At 47.8% G+C, this 25,094-nt stretch overlaps 1 long non-coding RNA gene across 2 annotated transcripts in view; it reads right to left on the bottom strand.

Moving 5' to 3' along the window:
- Positions 1 to 10,523: 10,523 nt before the first annotated feature.
- LOC134911140 (uncharacterized) overlaps positions 10,524 to 25,094 on the bottom strand; it is an 86,942-nt gene continuing 72,371 nt past the window's right edge. For both annotated transcript variants that reach the window (XR_010176347.1, XR_010176346.1), the window contains one exon: positions 10,524 to 11,113. This is a non-coding gene — a long non-coding RNA (uncharacterized LOC134911140). The remainder of the gene's footprint in view (positions 11,114 to 25,094) is intronic.

Here is a 25,094-nt window from a genome sequence, read left to right as displayed (position 1 = left end):
TAACAGCATGATAACAGCGGAGCATCTGAAAAGATGGCTCACAACAATAATAACCCAATTTTTGTAACAATAACTATGTACAAGTATTGCAGACAATCCGCACTTGGGATGGGCGCCCAGCATCCACTACGGACTACGAGAAATAGAATTATCGGTAAGTAAATTCTTATTTTCTCTGACGTCCTAAGTGGATGCTGGGGACTCCGTCAGGACCATGGGGATTATACCAAAGCTCCCAAACGGGCGGGAGAGTGCGGATGACTCTGCAGCACCGAATGAGAGAACTCCAGGTCCTCCTCAGTCAGGGTGTGCCCCTGACCAAGTATCAGCTCGGCAAAGTTGTAAAGCCGAGACCCCTCGGGCAGCCGCCCAAGATGAGCCCACCTTCCTTGTGGAATGGGCATTTACATATTTTGGCTGTGGCAGGCCTGCCACAGAATGTGCAAGCTGAATTGTACTACACATCCAACTAGCAATCGTCTGCTTAGAAGCAAGAGCACCCAGTTTGTTGGGTGCATACAGGATAACAGCAAGTCAGTTTTCCTGACTCCAGCCGTCCTGGAAACTATATTTTCAGGGCCCTGACAACATCTAGCAACTTGGAGTCCTCCAAGTCCCTAGTAGCCGCAGGTACCACAATAAGCTGGTTCGGGTGAAACACTGACACCACCTTAGGGAGAAACTGGGGATGAGTCCGCAGCTCTGCCCTGTCCGAATGGACAATCAGATATGGGCTTTTTTGAGACAAACGCCGCCAATTCTGACACTCGCCTGGCCGAGGCCAGGGCCAACAGCATGGTCACTTTCCCTGTGAGATATTTCAAATCCACAGATTTGAGCGGTTTAAACCAATGTGATTTTAGGAATCCCAGAACTACGTTGAGATCCCACAGTGCCACTGGAGGCACAAAAGGGGGTTGTATATGCAGTACTCCCTTGACAAACTTCTGGCCTTCAGGAACTGAAGCCAATTCTTTCTGGAAGAAAATCGACAGGGCCGAAATTTGAACCTTAATGGACCCCAATTTGAGGCCCATAGACACTCCTGTTTGCAGGAAATGCAGGAAACGACCGAGTTGAAATTTCTTCATGGGGCCTTCCTGGCCTCACACCACGCAACATATTTTCGCCACATGTGGTGATAATGTTGTGCGGTCACCTCCTTCCTGGCTTTGACCAGGGTAGGAATGACCTCTTCCGGAATGCCTTTTTCCCTTAGGATCCGGCGTTCAACCGCCATGCCGTCAAACGCAGCCGCGGTAAGTCTTGGAACAGACATGGTACTTGCTGAAGCAAGTCCCTTCTTAGCGGCAGAGGCCATGAGTCCTCTGTGAGCATCTCTTGAAGTTCCGGGTACCAAGTCCTTCTTGGCCAATCCGGAGCCACGAGTATAGTTCTTACTCCTCTACGTCTTATAATTCTCAATACCTTGGGTATGAGAAGCAGAGGAGGGAAGACATACACCGACTGGTACACCCACGGTGTTACCAGAACGTCCACAGCTATTGCCTGAGGGTCTTTTGACCTGGCGCAATACTTGTCCAGTTTTTTGTTCAGGCGGGACGCCATCATGTCCACCTTTGGTCTTTTCCAACGGTTCACAATCATGTGGAAGACTTCCCGATGAAGTCCCCACTCTCCCGGGTGGAGGTTGTGCCTGCTGAGGAAGTCTGCTTCCCAGTTGTCCACTCCCGGAATGAACACTGCTGACAGTGCTATCACATGATTTTCCGCCCAGCGAAAAATCCTTGCAGTTTCTGCCATTGCCCTCCTGCTTCTTGTGCCGCCCTGTCTGTTTACGTGGGCGACTGCCGTGATGTTGTCCCACTGGATCAATACCGGCTGACCTTGAAGCAGAGGTCTTGCTAAGCTTAGAGCATTGTAAATTGCCCTTAGCTCCAGTATATTTATGTGGAGAAAAATCTCCAGACTTGATCACACTCCCTGGAAATTTTTTCCCTGTGTGACTGCTCCCCAGCCTCTCAGGCTGGCCTCCGTGGTCACCAGCATCCAATCCTGAATGCCGAATCTGCGGCCCTCTAGAAGATGAGCACTCTGTAACCACCACAGGAGAGACACCCTTGTCCTTGGAGATAGGGTTATCCGCTGATGCATCTGAAAATGCGATCCGGACCATTTGTCCAGCAGATCCCACTGAAAAGTTCTTGCGTGGAATCTGCCGAATGGAATCGCTTCGTAATAAGCCACCATTTTTCCCAGGACTCTTGTGCAATGATGCACTGACACTTTTCCTGGTTTTAGGAGGTTCCTGACTAGCTCGGATAACTCCCTGGCTTTCTCCTCTGGGAGAAACACCTTTTTCTGGACTGTGTCCAGAACCATCCCTAGGAACAGCAGACGTGTCGTCGGAAACGGCTGCGATTTTGGATATTTAGAATCCACCCGTGCTGTCGTAGAACTACTTGAGATAGTGCTACTCCGACTTCCAACTGTTCTCTGGACCTTGCCCTTATCAGGAGATCGTCCAAGTAAGGGATAATTAAGACGCCTTTTCTTTGAAGAAGAATCATCATTTCGGCCATTACTTTGGTAAAGACCCGGGGTGCCGTGGACAATCCAAACGGCAGCGTCTGAAACTGATAGTGACAGTTCCGTACCACGAACCTGAGGTACCCTTGGTGAGAAGGGCAATTTGGGACATGGAGGTAAGCATCCTTGATGTCCAGGGACACCATATAGTCCCCTTCTTCCTGGTTCGCTATCACTGCTCTGAGTGACTCCATCTTGATTTGAACCTTTGTATGTAAGTGTTCAAAGATTTCCCATTTAGAATAGGTCTCACCGAGCCGTCTGGCTTCAGTACCACAATATAGTGTGGAATAATACCCCTTTCCTTGTTGTAGGAGGGGTACTTTGATTATCACCTGCTGGGAATACAGCTTGTGAATTGTTTCCAATACTGCCTCCCTGTCGGAGGAAGACGTTGGTAAAGCAGACATCAGGAGCCTGCGAGGGGGAGACGTCTCGAATCTCCAGTCTGTACCCCTGGGATACTACTTGTAGGATCCAGGGGTCCACTTGCGAGTGAGCCCACTACGCGCTGAAACTCTTGAGACGACCCCCCACCGCACTTGAGTCCGCTTGTACGGCCCCAGCGTCATGCTGAGGACTTGGCAGAAGCTGTGGAGGGCTTCTGTTCCTGGGAATGGGCTGCCTGCTGCAGTCTTCTTCCCTTTCCTCTATCCCTGGGCAGATATGACTGGCCTTTTGCCCGCTTGCCCTTATGGGGACGAAAGGACTGAGGCTGAAAAGACGGTGTCTTTTTCTGCTGAGATGTGATTTGGGGTAAAAAAGGTGGATTTTCCAGCTGTTGCCGAGGCCACCAGGTCCGATGGACCGACCCCAAATAACTCCTCCCCTTTATACGGCAATACTTCCATGTGCCGTTTGGAATCTGCATCACCTGACCACTGTCGTGTCCATAAACATCTTCTGGCAGATATGGACATCGCACTTACTCTTGATGCCAGAGTGCAAATATCCCTCTGTGCATCTCGCATATATAGAAATGCATCCTTTAAATGCTCTATAGTCAATAAAATACTGTCCCTGTCAAGGGTATCAATATTTTCAGTCAGGGAATCCGACCAAGCCACCCCAGCGCTGCACATCCAGGCTGAGGCGATCGCTGGTCGCAGTATAACACCAGTATGTGTGTATATACCTTTTTAGGATATTTTCCAGCCTCTCAGCTGGCTCCTTGAGGGCGGCCCTATCTGGAGACGGTACCGCCACTTGTTTTGATAAGCGTGTGAGCGCCTTATCCACCCTAAAGGGTGTTTCCCAACGCGCCCTAACTTCTGGCGGGAAAGGGTATACCGCCAATAATTTTCTATCGGGGGAAACCCACGCATCATCACACACTTCATTTAATTTATCTGATTCAGGAAAAACTACAGGTAGTTTTTTCACACCCCACATAATACCCTTCTTGTGGTACTTGTAGTATCAGAAATATGTAACACCTCCTTCATTGCCCTTAACATGTAACGTGTGGCCCTAAAGGAAAATACGTTTGTTTCTTCACCGTCGACACTGGAGTCAGTGTCCGTGTCTGTGTCGACCGACTGAGGTAAATGAGCGTTTTACAGCCCCTGACGGTGTTTGAGACGCCTGGACAGGTACTAATTTGTTTGCCGGCCGTCTCATGTCGTCAACCGACCTTGCAGCGTGTTGACATTATCACGTAATTCCTTAAATAAGCCATCCATTCCGGTGTCGACTCCCTAGAGAGTGACATCACCATTTCAGGCAATTGCTCCGCCTCCTCACCAACATCGTCCTCATACATGTCGACACACACGTACCGACACACAGCACACACACAGGGAATGCTCTGATAGAGGACAGGACCCCACTAGCCCTTTGGGGAGACAGAGGGAGAGTTTGCCAGCACACACCAAAAACGCTATAATTATACAGGGACAACCTTTATATAAGTGTTTTTCCCTTATAGCATTTTAATATATATATATACATATCGCCAAATAAGTGCCCCCCCTCTCTGTTTTAACCCTGTTTCTGTAGTGCAGTGCAGGGGAGAGCCTGGGAGCCTTCCCACCAGCATTTCTGTGAGGGAAAATGGCGCTGTGTGCTGAGGAGAATAGGCCCCGCCCCCTTTTCGGCGGGCTTCTTCTCCCGTTTTTATGAGACCTGGCAGGGGTTAAATACATCCATATAGCCCCCAGGGGCTATATGTGATGTATTTTTAGCCAGAATAAGGTACTATCATTGCTGCCCAGGGCGCCCCCCCCCCAGCGCCCTGCACCCTCAGTGACCGCTGCTATGAAGTGTGCTGACAACAATGGCGCACAGCTGCAGTGCTGTGCGCTACCTTATGAAGACTGAAGAGTCTTCTGCCGCCGTTTCTGGACCTTCACTTTTCGGCATCTGCAAGGGGGGTCGGCGGTGCGGCTCCGGGACGAACCCCAGGGTGAGACCTGTGTTCCGACTCCCTCTGGAGCTAATGGTGTCCAGTAGCCTAAGAAGCCAATCCATCCTGCACGCAGGTGAGTTCACTTCTCTCCCCTAAGTCCCTCGTAGCAGTGAGCCTGTTGCCAGCAGGACTCACTGAAAATAAAAAACCTAACAAACTTTTACTCTAAGCAGCTCTTTAGGAGAGCCACCTAGATTGCACCCTTCTCGGCCGGGCACAAAAATCTAACTGAGGCTTGGAGGAGGGTCATAGGGGGAGGAGCCAGTGCACACCACCTGATCCTAAAGCTTTTACTTTTGTGCCCTGTCTCCTGCGGAGCCGCTGGTCCCCCATGGTCCTGACGGAGTCCCCAGCATCCACTTAGGACGTCAGAGAAATAAGTAATAACTGTGATGAAATTGGATAAAAATATTGCTATATAGACCCATTCATAGCCAGATTAAGGTTGGGGGGGGGGGGGGGGGGGGCAGAGAGCATACTGTACCCACGGGCCCCTCTTTGACAGGGCCCCCCACAGTCAGAGGACACTGACATCACTAGCTTTGCCTCTTATGCAGCAGCAGAACCAGGCAACCAGAATGCGAGCAGGATAGTATGCAGTGCGAGCAGAGACACAGGAGTATCAGGTTTTACGAGCTACCTATGGAGCTTTCCGATCAGAGAAGAGATAGTAGGGTGGAGAGGGCTGTAAGTGACACAGGGATCCCTGCCTGGGTGTCTGCATCCTATGTAACCTGTTATCTAATGAGTGTCTAGAGAGAGACCTCCTGAGTCCTGTCCCAACATGGAAGTAGTGCTGCAATTCCTGCATGTGACAAGATAAATGATATACAGGTTGAGTATCCCATATCCAAATATTCCGGACTTTTTTGAGTGAGAGTGAGATAGTGAAACCTTTGTTTTTTGATGGGTCAATGTAAACAATCTTTGTTTAATACTCAAAGTTATTAATAAATATTGTATTAAGTGACCTTCAGGCTGTGTGTATAAGGTGTATATGTAACATAACTTAATTGTGTGAATGTAGACACACTTTGTTTAATGCAGAAAGTTATAAAAAATATTGGCTAAAATTACCTTCAGGCTGTGTGTATAAGGTGTATATGTAACATAAATGCATTCTGTGCTTAGATTTAGGTCCTATCACCATAATATCTCATTATGGTATGCAATTATTCCAAAATACGGAAAAATCCAAAATTCCTCTGGTCCCAAGCATTTTGGATAAGGGATGCTCAACCTGTATTTTATTTTTCTTTGTGTATTGTAAGGTTGTCTTAAGTTGTCTTTTTTTCCACTACAAGAAAATTAGGTGGAACTATAAACAGTACTCAGGCATTATTAAACTATTACTTTAAATCTAATATACAGCATAGGTTTAAATGTAATATATACAATCCATACCTCCCTACACGACCTATTTCAGGAGGGACAAAATGCTCTCTATCTGGACTTTATTCTTAAATTATGACAGCAATCACCTTTCTTATCAATTAAATAGTTCAACACAGGTGACACCAATCATAGTTTAAGAGTGAAATCCAGGTAGAGCGCATTTTACCCTTCTGGATTGGGTAATGTTCGGATGTATGCACAATCTATTGTACCTCCCCTTTCACCGTGGCCCCCCTGTCTTAACTGCCCCCGGCACCCCCAAGGCTTAATCAGGCCCTGGACCCCATAGTCGTTAAAAGAGGGAAAGCATAACGTCCTATATGCATCTCCCTGTACTACGTTCACTTAATCACTGGAAAGTATTGACTTTTTCTTGGTTAAAGGTTGCGCTGAAGTTATATTATCTGTACTGTACATCTGTTCCAATAAAACTAGATTCATTGGAATGTGCTGTGACAAATGTCATGTACAGCCTCCAAATTGTATACAGAAAGTCCGGTTGTACATACTGCAAATAATAGGCGTCACATATAATGCAAATTTAAACAATACATGTTTTAATGAAAAAAATGATATATATATTTTTTCATTTTTCAGAATTTTTTGGACTTCTTGTATCCTTTTGGTCACTCAAAATGTACACTTCTTTACATACAGTATATAGCAATGTACATATTTTCCAAATGTTCTTGCACAAAGTCATTACTGCAATTTTGTCAGTGATTGTGCAGCTATACAAATACAGTAGGCAGACTCAGAATTCGGGATATCCAGTACAGATAGCCGTTGTCCGTAGTTTATTAAACAGTTTAACATTTAACATAGTTTTCAACAGAACTTTTCATTCACTTAATATACAGTACTGTACATATCATGAGCGCATGTACTACGGGGTGTAGTATGAGTGCCGGGATCCCGGTCGCCGGCATACCGACAGCTGGGCGAGTGCTAATGAGCCCCTTGTGGGCTCGCTGCACTCGCCACGCTGTGGGCACGGTGGTAATTCTCCCTCCAGGGGGGTCGTGGACCCCCAAGAGGGAAAATATGTGTTGGCATGCCGGAGGTCGGGATTGCGGCGCCGGTATGCTGGTTGCCGGGATACCGGCCGGCGGCATACTGAAGACCCGTACTATGCATCGCATTTTGGATGCAATACATCCCAATTTTGCATGCATAGTGTATTAATAATGCAAGGTCAGCTATTCCGAAAAGGTAGATGCTAGAATCAAGTGGGCTAAGGGACCTTTTCCGTAAGGGGGAGGTGTTACGACGCAAGGGGGAGGAGCTAGGCCAGCGGGATAGTTCCTCTACTATCCACGCCACCAACTATTACCTTTAGTAATTAGGTGGTGAGCGAAGCGAGCCACCGTGCCCGAAGCGTGGCGAGCGAAGCGAGCCCGCGAGGGTACTTTTCGGGTACCCTGTTCGCCCGTAGCTCCTCCCCCTGGTGACGTAGCTCCTCCCCTCAATACGTCACAAGGTCCCTTCAGCCCCTCCGATATAGAACCAACCATTCCGAAAACGAATGTTTCACTTTCCGGAGCTTTGTACACATGGGGAGTTTTCAGCAGTTTTCAGGGAGCTGACTGAATTTTAGCCACAGTAATATATATACAAATGACGGTATGTAGTTAAGTTGCCAGCAGTTGGGATCCTGGCAGTCACGATACCGACGTCGGGATCCCAACCCCTGACAATGCCACCAGCCGGGATCCCAACCGCTGACAATGCCGCCAGCCATAAATCCGACTAACAGGGGCTATTCCCACTCGTAGGTGTCCACGACACCCATACAGTGGGAATAGATCCTGCAGTGAGTGCTGCGAGACCACAAGGGGTCTCTTTGTGATCGCCCGACTGCCGGCATACTGACAATCAGGATGCCGCTGTCGGTATACTGACAGCTGGCATCCCGATCTTCGGTAACTCATACTGATCCCTAAATGGCACTGTATATGATATTATGTCAGATCTCTCCAACAATTGGAACCAATTCAGTGGCACTTCCTTGGGTCATATGAAGATATGTGCAGGGCCACAAAGACATACGATGGGCCCAAGTGCTAGAGGAAGTGTGGCCAAACATGGAGGTGTGGCCACACCTACTCATTAGAACATTAACTTAAAATACTTTGCAGTGGCAAGCACCTAGGGGGTCATTCTGAGTTGATCGCTCACTAGCTGTTTTTAGCAGCGCATGCAAAATATTTTTGTGTAGTTTCAGAGAAGCTCAAAACCTACTCAGCGCTTACGATCACTGCAGCCTATTCAGTACTGGATTTGACGTCACACACCCGCCCAGCCACGCCTGCATTTTTCCTGGCACGCCTGCGTTTTTCCACACACTCCCTGAAAACGGTCAGTTGCCACCCAGAAACGCCCACTTCATGTCAATCACTCTGCGGCTGCCTGTGCGACTGAAATGCATTGCTAGACCCTGTGCAAAACAACATAATTCGTTGTGCCCATACGTCACGCGTGCGTATTGCGCCGCATGCGCAAAACTGCCATTTTTTAGCCTGATCGTTGCGCTGCGAACAAATGCAGCTAGCGATCAACTCGGAATGACCCCCCTAGAACGGGGCATTCCACCTCCTCCATGCCATGGCTGGCCTGGGCCCCTTCCAAGCTCTCAGATGAGCCCAGGCTTGGGTACCCTATCCCCCACATCAACATGTGGATATCACAGCACCTGAAATTATTGCAGCTTTTAGAAATGTGTTATTCCACTGGATACTGTACAAAAGATCTGAGAGGGACTTCATCTGTCCATAGTGTGGAGGTAAATCTTTTCTTTTTCTTTTAACAGAATGCAGTGGAATGTCAGGTTAATTCTGGATAAAGTATTTTAGTTACATAGTTTGTAACTGTGGGCCTGATTCAGACCTGATCGCTGCTGTGCGTTTTCGGCGACCATCGATAGACTGCGCAAGCGTATAACACCGCAATGCGCACGCACGTTGGCAAACAACAACAGGCATCGCCAGACAGCGACAGGCTGGTGCAAACATTTCAATCGCACAGCCATTCGCATGCTGATTGACAGGAAGAGGCCACTTGTGGGTGGTAACTGACTATTTTCTGGTAGTGTCAGGGAAAACGCAGGCGTTCCCAAGCGTTTTCAGGGAGGGTGTGTGACGTCAGCTCCGGCTCCGATCAGCCTGTTCTCATCGCACTGTAGGAGTAAGTCCTGGGCTACGCAGACACTGCACACAGTGGAAAAATCATTCGATGGTGAGTGAGGTGCGAACGGATTTGCAGCTGACCGCTGACTGAGCGATTTTTTGCAGCTCGGCGTACACATGCGATCGCACACTTGCACGGCGAATATACACTCCCCTTGGGCGGCGACCATCTCAACACAGCACAACAAATTTAGCAGCCCAGCGATCAGTTCTGAATCACCCCGTTTTCAATGTTATAGACCTAAAACAACCTTTTTTGCATTATGTACTTTACTAAGCTGTAATATTGGAGCATAAAAAGAGGTAGCAGCATTGGTGTCCAGCAGGGCCAAAACGATGTCTTGGTTTGTTCCACAATGCAGTAGCGGATCTTGCTACGGCACGCAAGATTTTTGCCCAGGGTGCCGCCTTTGGAGGGCGCCACCACCGTAGCAAGATCCGCTACTGGTGCCCCCCGGTCCTTGGTAGATGCAGTGCAGCGCGGTGCGCGATGAAGTCATCGCGCACCCCTTGGCATTGTGGGAGCGGCACATAGACACTAGGGATCATGATTGACCTCTAGTGTCTAAGCGGTGCTATGGGAGAGACGTTATGACGTCTCTCCCATAGATCAGAAAAGCGGCGCCGGCGGCTGGAGACTGAGGGCAGCAGCGGTCGGGAATCAGGAGCAAGGATGGTGAGTATTAATTTATTTTTATTATTTCTGTAAGCGGCACAACTCTACTAGGGGCACAACTCTACTGGGGGCACAACTCTACAGGGGGCATAACTGACCACAGCCCTTTATGAAGTCACGCCCCTATTTTCGCCTGGGGCGCCATAAGGGCTAGAACCGGCCCTGCCCCAATGGCATGCTTTCAATGTATGTGTTCACACAGTGCGGCTGAAATCTTGTGTGTCACTGGCCGGATCCTGTTCTACAGGATCCCGCAGAACAGGATCTGTGTGCACACAAACCCCCCCCCCCCCTCCCGTTCAGCGGGACCCGCTTGGCCGCTATGTGTGGCCCATCACTTAGGATGTGCACGGAGCTTATGTTCCTGCTTTGTGCGCATCAAGTGTATCTAAATAATGTTACAGTTAACCATCCACTGAGGTCTGTAGTCAAACATAATGGCTGCCTCTATTTTCAAATTTTTGGTAATTTGAAAACAAACACTAAAATGCTGCAACTAAAATAAGGTAGTACATTTGGGGTAACTAGGCATGTAAATTTATTATTTTTAATTTTTTACTTTTTTGGCATTATGAGTTCATTCAAGTACTGTCCTACAGTATGTTTGTTCCAGTTTCTGCTGCCCATTATCACACAGCACATAAAACTGGCTCTATCAGGCTGTTTTCAAACTGGTCAGATAGCAAAAATCTTTGTCTGTACCTCATCTAAACTAACAAGTCTAACAGGTGCCATGACTTGCTTCGTTATAAGATATGTGCACTGCTGACAGAGTAATTAAAACAGTGATTCAAGATACATTATCACAAGTTGTAAGGCGGAGTAAAAAGTATTCTTTGATTGCACACCAGAGTTTGTCACTTGTTGTTTTTGATATTTGTATGTGCTTTCTTTTTTCTCCTGTGTATTTAAAATAGAAAAAAACAGCATTATACTTGTTATACATTTTTACACTATATCAATTGTATCTTTCAACCATGCTTGAGCAGTCCTGATTTTGAGTACTGTCCCGCAATGAAAGGTCGGCTCCACATCAAAACAATGGGCCTCATTCCGAGTTGATCGCCGATTTTTGCAGCGCAGCGATCAGGTTACTACTGCGCATGCGCCGCAATGCGCGTCGTACGGGTACAAACAGCATTGTTGCTGTGCAATGCTTCTAGCGACGATTCCATTCGCACAGCCGTTCGCAAGGAGATTGACAGAAAGAGGGCGTTTATGGGTGTCAACTGACCATTTTCTGGGAGTAGTAGGGAAAACGCAGGCGTGTCCAGGCGTTTGCAGGGCGGGTGTCTGATGTCAATTCCGGGACCGGACAGGCTGAAATGATCGCAAGTGCTGAGTAAGTTCTGACCTACTCAGAAACTGCAAAAAACTTTTTTGTCCCGCTCGGCTGCACATGCGATCGCACACTTGCAAAGCGAAAATACACTCCCCCGTGGGCGGCGACTATACGTTACTGCAAAAAGTAGCTAGCGAGCGATCAACTCGGAATGAGGGCCAATGTGTAGCCAGCCAATTCGGCAGTCAAAGGGACCCTGCATCGGCAAATGTATACATAGGCACTATAAGGAGGGTTAGATGTAGAGATTAGGGATAGGGGAAAGATATTTACTGCAACACTGGAAGACTGCCGGTCTGACGCGGAAGTGACCGCCAGGACCCGGAGCTGCTGCAGCCTCCAGGGGCAGGCAAGTCACCTCTTGGCCACCAGGACAAAATGGCGACATTCTAACATGTTGGCATTTCATCACTGTCTACATGGGGAATGTTGACATTATGGCTGTCAACAGTTCGTGCCAAAATCGTATATTCTTTTAGGAAATGTATATAGTATGTGCAGCAAATTTTAAACTGTTAGCTCATAATGAAAATGTTACGACTTATGTAGACGGAAAGCAGTTACAGTGCATCTGGAAAGTATAATCACAGCGCTTCACTTTTTCCACATTTTGTTATGTTACAGCCTTATTCCAAAATGGAATAAATTAATTTTTTCCCCACAAAATTCTACACACAATACCCCATAATGACAACGTTAAAAAAGTTTTTTTGAGATTTTTGCTAATTTATTAAAAATAAAAAACTAAGAAATCACATGTACATACAGTAAGTATTCACAGCCTTTGCCATGAAGCTCAAAATTGAGCTCAGGTGCATCCTGTTTCCACTGATCATCCTTGAGACGTTCCTAGAGCTTAATTGGAGTCCAACTGTCATAAATTCAGTTGATTGGACATGATTTGGAAAGGCACACACCTGTCTATATAAGGTCCCACACTACCAAGCATGTAGTCAAAGGAATTGTCTGTAGACCTCCGAGACAAGATTGTCTCCAGACACAAATCTGGGGAAAGGTACAGAAAAATATCTGCTACTTGGAAGGTTCCAATGAGCACAGTGGCCTCCATTATCCATAAATGGAAGAGGTCCGGATCTTTCAGAGCTGGCTGGCTGCCTAAACTGAGCGAATGGGGGAGAAGGGCCCTAGTCAGGGAGGTGACCAAGAACCCGATGGTCCCTCTGTCAGAACTACAGCATTCCCCTGTGGAGAGAGGAGAACCTTCCAGAAGGACAACCATCTCTGCAGCAATACACCACTCAGGCCTGTATGGTAGAGTGGCCAGACGGAAGCCACTCCTTAGTAAAAAGCACATGGCAGCCCGCCTGGAGTTTGCCAAAATGCACTTGAAGGACACTCAGACCATGAGAAACAAAATTATCTGGTCTGATGAGACAAAGATTTTACTTTTTGGTGTTAATGTCAGGCGTCATGTTTGGAGGAAACCAGGCACCGCTCATCACCAGGCCAATACCATCCCTACAGTGAAGCATGGTGGTGGCATTCATCATGCTGTTGGGATGTTTTTCAGCGACAGGAACTGGGAGACTAGTCAGGATAGAGGGAAAGATGAATGCAGCAAAGTACAAAGACTTCCTGGATGAAAACCTTCTCCAGAGTGCACTTGACCTCAGACTGGGGCGACGGTTCATCTTTCAGCAGGACAAAGACCCTAAGTACACAGCCAAGATATCAAAGGAGTGGCTTCAGGACAACTCTGTGAATGTCCTTGAGTGGCCCAGCCAGAGGCCAGACTTGAATCCAATTGAACATCTTTGGAGAGATCTGAAAATGGCTGTGCACCGACGCTTCCCATTCCACCTGATAGAGCTTGAGAGGTGCTGCAAAGAGAAATGGGCGAAACTGCCCAAAGATAGGTGTGCCAAGCTTGTGGCATCATATTCAAAAAGACTTGAGGCTGTAATTGCTTCCAAAGGTGCATCAACAAAGTATTGAGCAAAGGCTGTGAATACTTATGTACATTTGATTTCTTATTTTTTTATTTTTTATAAATTTGTAAAAATCTCAAAAAACGTTTCACGTTGTCATTATCGAGTAAAGGCCCTCATTCCGAGTTGTTCGCTCGCTAGCTGCTTTTAGCAGCCGTGCAAACGCTAAGTCGCCGCCCTCTGGGAGTGTATCTTAGCTTAGCAGAAGTGCGAACGAAAGGATCGCAGCTCTGCTACAAAAAAAGATTATGCAGTTTCTGACCAGCTCGAGACTTACTCCTAGCTTGCGATCACTTCAGACGGTTTAGTTCCTGTTTTGACGTCGCGAACATGCCCTACGTTCGGCCAGCCACGCCTGCGTTTCCCCAGGCACGCCCGCGTTTGTATCTGACACGCCTACGTTTTTACACACACTCCCCGAAAACGGTCAGTTACCACCCAGAAACACCCGCTTCCTGTCAATCACTCTGCGGCCAGCAGTGCGATTGAAAAGCGGCGCTAGACCTTGTGTCAAACTGCATCGGCTTTTGTGAAAGTACGTCACGCGTGCGCATTGAGCTGCATACGCATGCGCAGAAGTGCCGATTTTTAGCCTGATCGCTGCGCTGCGAACAACGGCAGCTAGCGATCAATTCGGAAAGACCCCCACTGTGTGTAGAATTTTGAGGGGAAAAATTAATTTATTCCATTTTGGAATAAGGCTGTAACATAAAAAAATGTGGAAATAGTGAAGCGCTGTGAATACTTTCTGGATGCACTGTAGCTACCCAACGAACGGGATCCTGGTGGTCAGTATACTGACACCGGGATCTGGAGGGAGAACAGAAACCCGTCGCCACTATACCGACACCGAATGGGATGCCGGCATCAAAATAACGACAGCCGGCATTTCGATCGTCCTGAGAGCGGGACGTACAGCTGCCACGGTGGGGGTGTGGAGAAGTTAGGTTTAGGCTGCAGAAGGGGGGTTAGGGTTGGGCTGCAGAGCTGGAAAGGTTAAGATTAGGCAGCGGGGAAGGGAGGGTTAGGGTTAGGCACATACAAGGGGAGGTTAGGGTTAGGCACCAAGCAGGAGGGTTAGGTTTAGGCAGCGGGGAAGGGAGGGTTAGGCACCCACAAGGGAGGGTTAGGGTAGGGGAAAGGTGAGGGTTAGGGGGCTTCCTAGGGGGCTGTCGGGATTTTGATGGATGGGATGCTGCTTTTGGTATACGACCCCGGGCATCCTGTCCATCTGCCACTCATACTGATCCCATGTAGACAGCACTGTGCAACTGTGCAGTTTGTATTTTACATGACATTAAATAAATTAAACCGGGATACAATGTAATTTGTAGTGTTATAAATGCATTCATTTCTACATCATCATAGTGGGTTCTAAAATTATTTTAGTTACTAATGTTATTTTGTAGGATTAATATTCCACCTGTAGCCCCCTCTCAAGTGTAAACGTAGGTGATGCATCAGATGACCACACACAGTATGTCTGCAGGCAGTTTTCATGGCATTCAGAGCAAACGTACGTGTTGTACACTATGCAAACTGTGTTAGGTCTCGGAAAGCATCATCCCTTTGTACAGTAAGTAACTCTAGCAACAAAACAGACACTCTGAAACCCAATGATTAGATGATGACCTTATATAGGGAGGCAAGATTCCCTGCTTAATCACCGGCTACCGTATCTCAGGTACAGAAGGTCACTGAACAGAACAGCGATGGAATGATAAAGGCAACAGATAATTATTGCGTGTGAGTAGGCACTGTCGCAGGAAGTTCACTAATGCATACCTCCCAACATGACCCTCTCCAGGAGGGACACAATGCTCTGCTTCTGGACTGACCTCTTAAAGTATGATTATCTGCACCTGTGTTGAACAGGTCAATGGATGAGAAAGGTGTTTCAGCACAGGTGATGGCAATCATAAATTAAGAGGGAAGTGCAGGAGCAGAGCATTCTGTCTCTCCTGGAGAGGGTCATGTTGAGAGGTATGCTAATGTCACTTCTGAGGTCTATGCCGTATTGTCAGTCAATAATCCTTTGCCATCTGCCAATACAATACCTGTATTGGAGGCTTTAACCTCACTTGCAGGTCACTCTCATCTCCTTATGGAGAACAAACAAAACACTGAGCGTGTAAGAATAATGAACATTATAATTAGAGTAACACAGTAAGCAACCTCAAAATGAAGAGATGTAAGAGAAGATATTTAATGAAGAAGTAACAAAGGTATATTACCAACTGCTTGGAAATGGTACACTCAAATCTCTGACACCTTTAGCTGTCGCTTGCAAAACTCTATCATGGGTTACTGTAATGTGACCTTTGTGCATCAGTTCAACTGGGAAAAATAAAATTGTCATAATAATATGTATGTGTGTGTGTGTGTGTGTATATATATATATATATATATATATATATATATATATATATATACTGCATATATTTGCCGGTGGTCGGGATGCAATAAGTATACTTACCTTCCCCCACTGGCCCCCTAACCCTCCCTCCCCGCAGCCTAAACCTAACCCTCTCCCCCGTCCCGCAGGCTAACCCTAACCCACGAAAGTGGTGCCTAAACCTAACCCTCCTCCCCACAACCCTAACCCTTCCGGGGAAGGGGGTGCCTATCCAGGGCCGGTTCTAGCCCTTGTGGCGCCCCGGGTGAAAATAGGGGTGTGGCTTCATAAAGTTATGCCCCCTGTAGAGTTGTGCCCCGTTTGTGCCCCCAGTCAGTGGTATTGCCCCCAGTACAGTTGTGCCCCCTAGTCTTGCCGCTTACAAAAACATGAATAAATGTAAAAAAATTTTTTAAATTAATACTCACCATCCCCGCTCCTGATTCCCGACCGCTGCTGCCCTCTGTCTCCGTCTCCGGCCACCGGCGCCGCTCCTCTGATCTATGGGAGAGACGTCATGACATCTCTCTCATAGCACCGCATAGACACTAGAGGTCAATGATGACCCCTAGTGTCTATGTGCCGTTCCACAGCCAGCACCAGAGGGCACCACCAGTAGTGGATCTTGTCATGGCGGCGGCGCCCTCCGGATGGCGGCAGCGCCCTCCGGAAGACGGCGTCCCGGGCAAAAGTCCTGTGTGCCCTTAGCAAGATCCGCTACTGTGCCTATCCCTTATTCCCCCCTCCTCCATGGCTTACCTCTCGGCATTCCGGATAGTGTTGGGATTCCAGCGTAGGTAACGAGGGGTAAAGGGTAGTGAAGATAGTGGGGACAGATCCCCAAATTGGTCTTTACAGTACTTGGACAAACAAGCTAGTTTCTGAATGATCTTTTTATGTTTTGATGCAAAAGAAACACACAAATTAGATAAATACGTTTGCGAGCAACACGTTACTCCAGTGGTTTCTAAATAGTATGTCAGGACCCATTCTTATATACCGAGGAAATCTATTATTATTTACATTTATTAACATTTACGTATATGGGATGCAGTCAAAAAACTGTCTGCGGGATCCAAACAGAATCCCGACACATCCCGGAGGTAAGTACTCGGGTTGTGGTTAGGTACTAGAGGGAGGTTAGGGTTAGGCTGTGAGGGTGGGGGAGGTTAGGTTTATGCTGCAGGAAGGGGGATTTAGGGTTAGGCTTAAGGAAGGGGTGTTTAGGGTTAAGCTGCGAGGGTGGGTAAGGTTAGGCTGCAGGAAGGGGGGTTTAGGGTTGGCCTGCGAGGGGGGGTGGGGTTAAGCTGCAGGGGGTGGTCAGGCTAGGCTGCAGTGTGGGAAAGGTTAGGGATGGCTATGGGGTGCGGGAGATTAGTGTTATGCTGCAGGGGTGGGGGGGTTAGGGTTAAGCTGGGTACACACCAGACGATATCTTGAAAGATTTGCCGATTTCTGACGGATTGGAATGACAAATCTTTGAATCATCCAGTGTGTACACACTATGGGGGCTATTCAGGTTTGTTAGCAAACCAAAAAAATTAGCAATTGGGCAAAACCATGTAGAACTGCAGGTGGGGCAGATGTAACATGTGCAGAGAGATTAGATTTGGGTGAGTTATATTGTTTCTGTGCATGGTAAACTGCTGCTTAATTTTTACACTGCAATTTAGATTTCAGTTTGAACACACCACACCTAAATCTAACTCTCTCTGCACATTACATCTGCCCCACCAGCAGTGCAGCATGGTTTTGCCCAATTGTTAACTTTTTTGGTTTGCTAACAAACCTGAATAAGCCCTTATATGCGCCGTTGGTCGCATTGTAAGATTGGCCATATATGCTGCTCAATCTGACAATGTCGTTTGCGGCGCCATGCCTAGTAATGAAGTATGGAACGATGGTTCATTTCGTTATTCATTGTATCATTCAGTGTGTCTAGCCCCATATATCGCAAAACCTCACATCTGTACACAAATAAACACTTGCCAGTTTAAGCTTATTTTATTGTGTCTTGACAACGATAAGTTTTCAATTAATTAAAAAAAAAACACAATAAAAATATTAAATTAATTTATGTACTATACTTGATCCCACACAGGTAACCTGCAGCTTTCGGAGGACAAGGGTGGACAAATCAGTGTACCGCTAGCTGCTGTGGTACTACAAGTCCCAACATGAACGGCTGGCCTCCGGCTGACCCGGCTCGCTGGGGTTTCTCATTCCACATACACCTGTTGTAGGACATTCCTCAGAATTGTTTTGAAACTAAAGGGAGATTTTTCCTTTGTCATCTTCCCACTACATCCCCAGGAAACGTCCTGCTTTTAGTCTCAGGTTACTGAGCATTTTGCATGACTAATAAGTAAGATGTTATTTTGTTCTTCACTGCTAAGAACAATCTCTGCCACGCAGTGCATATATTTATGACAGCGACCAAAGGTTGAAGCCAACAGACTTGTTTGGGACAAAGTCCAAATTTAGTAATAAATACTGATTTTCTCCCAGTTTCTTTATAATCCAAGGTAGATGAGATAAAGCAGCTTCTTTACAGCCCAACTGATAAAAGTGGGTAAAAAAGCATGTCCACTTATTTTAGCCTCTGTTACGCATCCCCCACCTTGCTTCAGGGAAATGTAATCTGTTGCATTACTGATAAATGGTGGCTGAGTCAGCACTTCTATGACTTTTAACCAGCTGTATGTATCATGTGCCCTATACTGATGGCTGAAGACCAGGGCAGTATTAGACATAGACAAATATTGGGGGTCATTCCGAGTTGATCGTTAGCTGCATTTGTTCGCTGTGCAGCGATGAAGCAATAAAACGGCACTTCTGCGCATGCGTATGCGCGCAATGTGCACGCGCGACGTACTATTACAACGTCCGTTGTTACACACAGGGTCTAGCGAAGCTTTTCAGTCGCACTGCTGGCCGCAGAGTGATTGACAGGAAGAGGGCGTTTCTGGGTGTCAACTGAATGTTTTCAGGGAGTGTTCGTAAAAACGCAGGCGTACCAGGAAAAACGCAGGCGTGGCTGGGCGAACGCAGGGCGTTTTTGTGACGTCAAAACAGGAACTGAACAGTCTGAAGTGATTGCAAGCGCTGAGTAGGTTTTGAGCTACTCAGAAACTGCACAAAAAAAAACTTTGTAGCCGCTCTGCGATCCTTTCGTTCGCACTTCTGCTAAGCTAAAATACACTCCCAGTGGGCGGCGGCATAGCGTTTGCACGTCTGCTAAAAACTACTAGTGAGTGAACAACTCGGAATGACCACCATTGTTACAGCTTTTAGTGCTCGGTGTCTTTTCCAGCTAAAGTAGTACCCTGAATGTACCCCAACAATTTATTTATTAACAGTTATTTACAGTATACAGAGGCCACATATTCCACAGATCTTTACAGCGTTTCAATCATACTGTTTTTCTCGGACTGTCGTACTGGAGGGAAGGGGGTGGAAGTACACACCGCGGCTCTGCAAGGCATACACATCAGTCAGTTTCAGTGGAGTTTACAATCTATGAGGCTGATTCTGAGTCGCCCGCTAATGCGGCCCGCGGTGCAGTTTGCCGATGGAGACAAACTGCTCGGGTACACAACATATTGCGGTTGCATCCTCGATGGATGCGACTGTAATGCGATTGACAGCAGCGTGCATTTGTGGGGCAGCAATGCGGCATTGGGGGGGAAGGCGGGCTGGCTCCGTTGATGGGGCGGCTGCATGACATCAAACGCAGCTGCTCCAATAAAAAAAAAAAGGCGTCCGACCGCCTTACACCGCAGTAGGGCTGCGCTGCCTGGGGTCAACCTTAGATTCAATGTGTCCGCAATCTAATTGCATCGGAAGGCGGCTTCACACATGCTGGGCAGCCTTGCCCTGTGCTGGGCAGCCCCCAGCATGTGAGGAGATGGACGCAGATCTGGCTGCGTATGCATTGATCTGCATCCAGTTCTGAATGAGCTCCTATATTCCCTATCTCATGTACATACACACAGAAATTTGTTTCTTTTTTTCTTCTTTTTTTTGGTTAGTAGTCAACTGGTCAGGCAGTATCTTTTTTTGATTGTCAGAGGAAATCGGAGAACCTTGGGAAAAACCACCCAAACTCTGTGAGAACATACAAACTCCACACAGTTAGATCATGATCGGGAATTGAACTTACAGCATCAGCGTGAGGCAACAATGCTTACCACTACGTCAGAGGTATTCAGCATGCGACACTAGCTGCTGTGAAAATACACATCCCAGGATGCCCTGCCACAGATTAGCTATTAGGGCGTTCTAAAACTTTGGTAGCCTGCTGGAATGTGTAACTGTGTGGAGGGCCACACTCCCTCCCTGTGTGCTGGAAGAATATAATGATTCTTTAAAAACAAATCATGTTAGTAAACAAGATATTGCATCACAAATGGCTGCTTTCCCAAAATGTCAACTTTGTATCACTTCAGACAGCTGTTATTGTGCTTTACTGAGAGGTGATGTGAAACACTGTATATTTCAGAGGCTTCACAAGTGCTGTTTGGTCCCAGAAGAGGCCCACGCATTTTCTCTGCAAAGACGCATCATGACACACACAGCAAAATAAACAAGCTTGTCTATATCTTGATAGTAAAGCAAGCAGGAAGACATCACTACCAAACACAGACTAACCTGCTACATACACCGTGTAACTGCAAAGAGCTCACTCTGTGACATCACCATCCAATCACACACTAACCTGCTACACAGACTCTGTGACATCACCATCCAATCACAGACTAACCTGCTACATACACTGTGTAACTGCAAAGAACTCACTCTGTGACATCACCATCCAATCACACACTAACCTGCTACACAGACTCTGTGACATCACCATCCAATCAGACTAACCTGCTACACAGACTCTGTTACTGTGCTGCACTCACTCTGTGACATCACCATCCAGTCACAGACTAACCTGCTATGTAGACTGTATGACTGTGATTGGATGGTGATGTCACAGAGTGGGTGCATCACAGTCATACAGTCTACATAGCAGGTTAGTCTGTGCCTGGATGATGATGTCACAGAGTCTATGTAGCAGGTTAGTGTGTGATTGGATGGTGATGTCACAGAGTGAGCACATAGCAGTCACACAGTGTATGTAGCAGGTTACTTTGTGATTGGATGGTGATGTCACAGAGTGGGTGCATCACAAAGTAACCTGCTACATACACTGTGTGACTGCTATGTGCTCACTCTGTGACATCACCATCCAATCACACACTAACCTGCTACATAGACTCTGTGACATCATCATCCAATCACAGACTAACCTGCTACACACACTGTGTGACTGCATGTGCTTACTTTGTGACATCCCCATCCAATCACACATTAACCGGCTACATAGACTGTGTGACTGTGCTGCAATCTCTCAATGACATCACCATCCAATCACACTAACCTACTACATAAACTCTGTGACTGCACTGTGCTCACTCGTGGGGGGGGGGGGGGGTCATTCCGAGTTGAACTTTTTACTGCCCGTGCGATCGACTCGACGCCGTCTATGGGGGAGGGCTTGTGCAGCCCTGCTATGCAAAAAAAGATGTGTGTGGAACTAGACCAGGGTAACAGTTACTTACCCTGTGCGATCGATCCAGCGATGCAGGTCCCAGAATTGATGTTAGATATCCGCCCTCCAAACGCCTGGGCACGCCTGCGTTGGATTCACCACTCTCAGAAAACGGTGAGTTGCCGCCTCGGAACGCCTTCCTGCTGTCAATCTTCTTTCTTCGTTCTTCTGGCCATTGCCTGGCAACGGCCGTCGCAGGGCAACGACGCGTATGCGCATTGCGGCCGCCGCGCAGGACCGAACCGTTCGCACCGCTGCGAAAAAGAGCAGCGTGCGAACGGGTCAGAATGACCCCCTCTGTGACATCCAATCACAGACTAACCTGCTACATAGACTCTGTGACTGCATGTGCTTATTTGTGACATCACCATTCAGTTAGACTAACCTGCTAAGTAGACTCTGTGACATCACCATCCAATCACAGTCTAACCTGCTACATAAACTCTGTGACTGCATGTGCTTACTTTGTGACATCACTACATATTTGCCTACCTGACCCTCTCCATGAGGGAAAAAATGCTCTGTTCTTGGACTTTCCTGGTAATGTATGATTTCCATCACCTGTGAAGAAACACCTTTCTTATCAATTAACTAGCTCACCACAGGTGATGGCAATCATACATTACCAGGAAAGTCCAGGAACAGAGTATTTTCTCCCCCATGGAGAGGGTCAGGTAGGCAAGTATGCATCACCATCCAATCACACTAATCTGCTACATAGACCCTGTGGGGGCGATTCAATTGTTTATGTTTGGGCGCCTAACAACTCCGCCCGGTTTTTGCGCATCATTTGCGCCTGTTTCAGTGTCCCATATGGGCACAATTCAAATGTTTTTTGGGGGGGCGCTCAAAACACAAAATTCCTTGCCCAGAAACTGCGCTGTTTGGACGCCCATTCCGGCGTTTGGGCATCCGGAGTACAGACTGCTGTGAAGTGAAGCTTACAATGTCCCTCCCCCACTCTCCTCCCACCTGGCAGCTGCAGCTTCCACCGGGACCTACTCTTTTACCCAGCTGCTGCAGCTGCTTACCCCCTGGCGGCAGTGCAGCTCACACATTGTGACCCCCGCGGCTATCACTGCGGCGACCCCCTCCCGGTCTGTGCGGCCATCAATGAGGCCCCCCGCGGCTGCTCGGCTAACACCAAGTCCGCACCCCCACCCTGCACGCGGCTCACACTGTGCCCCCTCCCCGCGGCTGCATGGCCAACACCGTGGCCCACCCCCCCAGCTGACATTGTACTCCCCCTCCCCACTCTTCCACCCAGAAGAAGGTCACACTGTGCACCCCACCTCCCCTGTCTGTGTGTCAGTATGTCAGTCTGTATTGTCATCTGTGTGTGTTTCAACATGTCAGTGTCTGTCAACATCTATGTCAGTATGTTAGTGTCTGTAGCCATCTGGTTTGGCGTCTGTCAATATTTCTGTCAGCGTCTGTCTCTCAGTATGTCCGCGTATGTGTTGGCATCTGTGTGTCAGTATGCCAGCGTATGTGTCGGCATGTGTCTGAGTCGGCATCGGTCTGTGTCAGCATCAGTGTCAGTCTGTGTCTGGCAACGTCTTATGTGTCAGTGTCTGTGTCAGCATCAGTGTGTGTCCACATCTGTGTCAGCATACACCTGCATCAGTGTCTGTCAACTTCTGTGTGTCAGCATGTTTATGTGTCAGCGTCAGTCAGTGTGTTAGCATCACTCTGTCAGTGTCAGCATCTGTGTGCGTCAGTATGTCAGCATGTGTGTCAGTATGTCAGCGTCTGTCGGCATGTCTTTGAGTCCCCCGGGCCCCCTCTCAGTAAGCCCCCATCCGGAATCGCCCAGACGCAAGAAACCGCTCTCTCTGCAGTTGTGTGGTGCCGCAGGTCAGTTGAGGCGGACATTGTCATCCTTGTAGCGCAGCGTCCTTGCCCCCCACAACTCAGCCATCCTCCCATTTCTAAATCAGTGCAAACATGCCGCAGTGCAGAGTCCAGACGGGCAACATGAAGAGTAAGAAGCAGGACTCGGAGAGGAGGAAGGGAGGAGGCGGACAGACCCAGGAAAGCTGGAGGGCAGAGGAGCGATCCTGTTAGTGCAGCGCTACATAAACTCTGTGACTGTGTGCGCTTACTTTGTGACATCACCATCCAATCACAGACTAACCTGCTACATACACTGTGTGACTGCGCTGCGTTCACTCTGTAACATCATCATCCAATCACAGACTAACCTGCTACATAGACTCTGTGACTGTGTGCGCTTACTTTGTGACATCACCATCCAATCACAGACTAACCTGCTACATACACTGTGTGACTGCGCTGCGTTCACTCTGTGACATCATCATCAAATCACAGACTAACCTGCTACATAGACTCTGTGACTGTATGCGCTTACTCTGTGACATCACCATCCAATCAGAGACCAGACTGCTACATAGACCCTGTGACATCACCATCCAATCAGACTAACCTGCTACATAAACTGTGACTGAGTGCGCTTACTTTGTGACATCACCATCCAGTCACACACTAACTTACTAAATAGACTCTGTGACTGTGCTGCACTGACTCTGTGATATCACCATCCAATCACAGACTAACCTGCTATATAAACTCTGTGACTGCATGTGCTTACTTTGTGACATCACCATCCAATCACAGACTAACCTGCTATATAAACTCTGTGACTGCATGTGCTTACTTTGTGACATCACCATCCAATCACAGACTAACTGCTATATAAACTCTGTGACTGCATGTGCTTACTTTGTGACATCACCATCCAATCACACACTAACCTGCTACATAGACTCTGTTACTGTATGCGCTTACTCTGTGACATCACCATCCAATCAGAGACCAGCCTGCTACATAGACTCTGTGACATCACTATCCAGTCACAGACTAACCTGCTACCTAAACTCTGTGACTGCTACAATCACTGTTACATCACCATCCAATCACACACTAACCTGCTACATAAACTCTGTGACTGCACTGTGTTCACCCCATACCTCCCAACTTTCTGTTCTTGTGGAGCGGGACACTAGCGCGGCAAAGCCGCGCGTGCTCCCGAAAAGGGGCGTGGTCTATAGAAAAGGGGGCGTGGCTTCATGGGAGGACCCGCGATCGCGAGCCACGCCCCATTTTCATCACTGAGGGGGCATGCCCAGCGCTCTGTGAGCAGCTGGCATGCCCCCTCTCCCTCTGACTCCACTAAATAGACGCTGTGCGCATGCGCACAGCGTCTATTCACCGCTGCTTTGCTAAGCAGGGCAGCGAGTGACAGAGCCTCCCAACTGTCCTCCCACCGCGGGACACTGTGGCCCGCGGGTGGGACAGCGGGACAGTCCCCAAAAAACGGGACTGTCCCGCGAAAATCGGGACAGTTGGGAGGTATGTTCACCCTGTGACATCACCATACAATCACAGACTAACCTGCTACATAGACTCTGTGACTGTGTTCACTCTGTGACATCACCATCTAATCACACACTAACCTGCTACATACACTGTGCTCACTCTGTGACATCACCATCCAATCACACACTAACCTGCTACTTAGACTCTGTTACTGTATGCACTTACACTGTGACATCACCATCCAGTCACACACTAAC

The sequence above is a fragment of the Pseudophryne corroboree genome, chromosome 4 (assembly GCF_028390025.1).
Source record: "Pseudophryne corroboree isolate aPseCor3 chromosome 4, aPseCor3.hap2, whole genome shotgun sequence".
Taxonomy (NCBI): Eukaryota; Metazoa; Chordata; class Amphibia; order Anura; family Myobatrachidae; genus Pseudophryne; species Pseudophryne corroboree.
The sequence above is the reverse complement of the archived record's forward strand: the minus strand, read 5'-3'. Positions and strand labels throughout refer to the sequence as shown.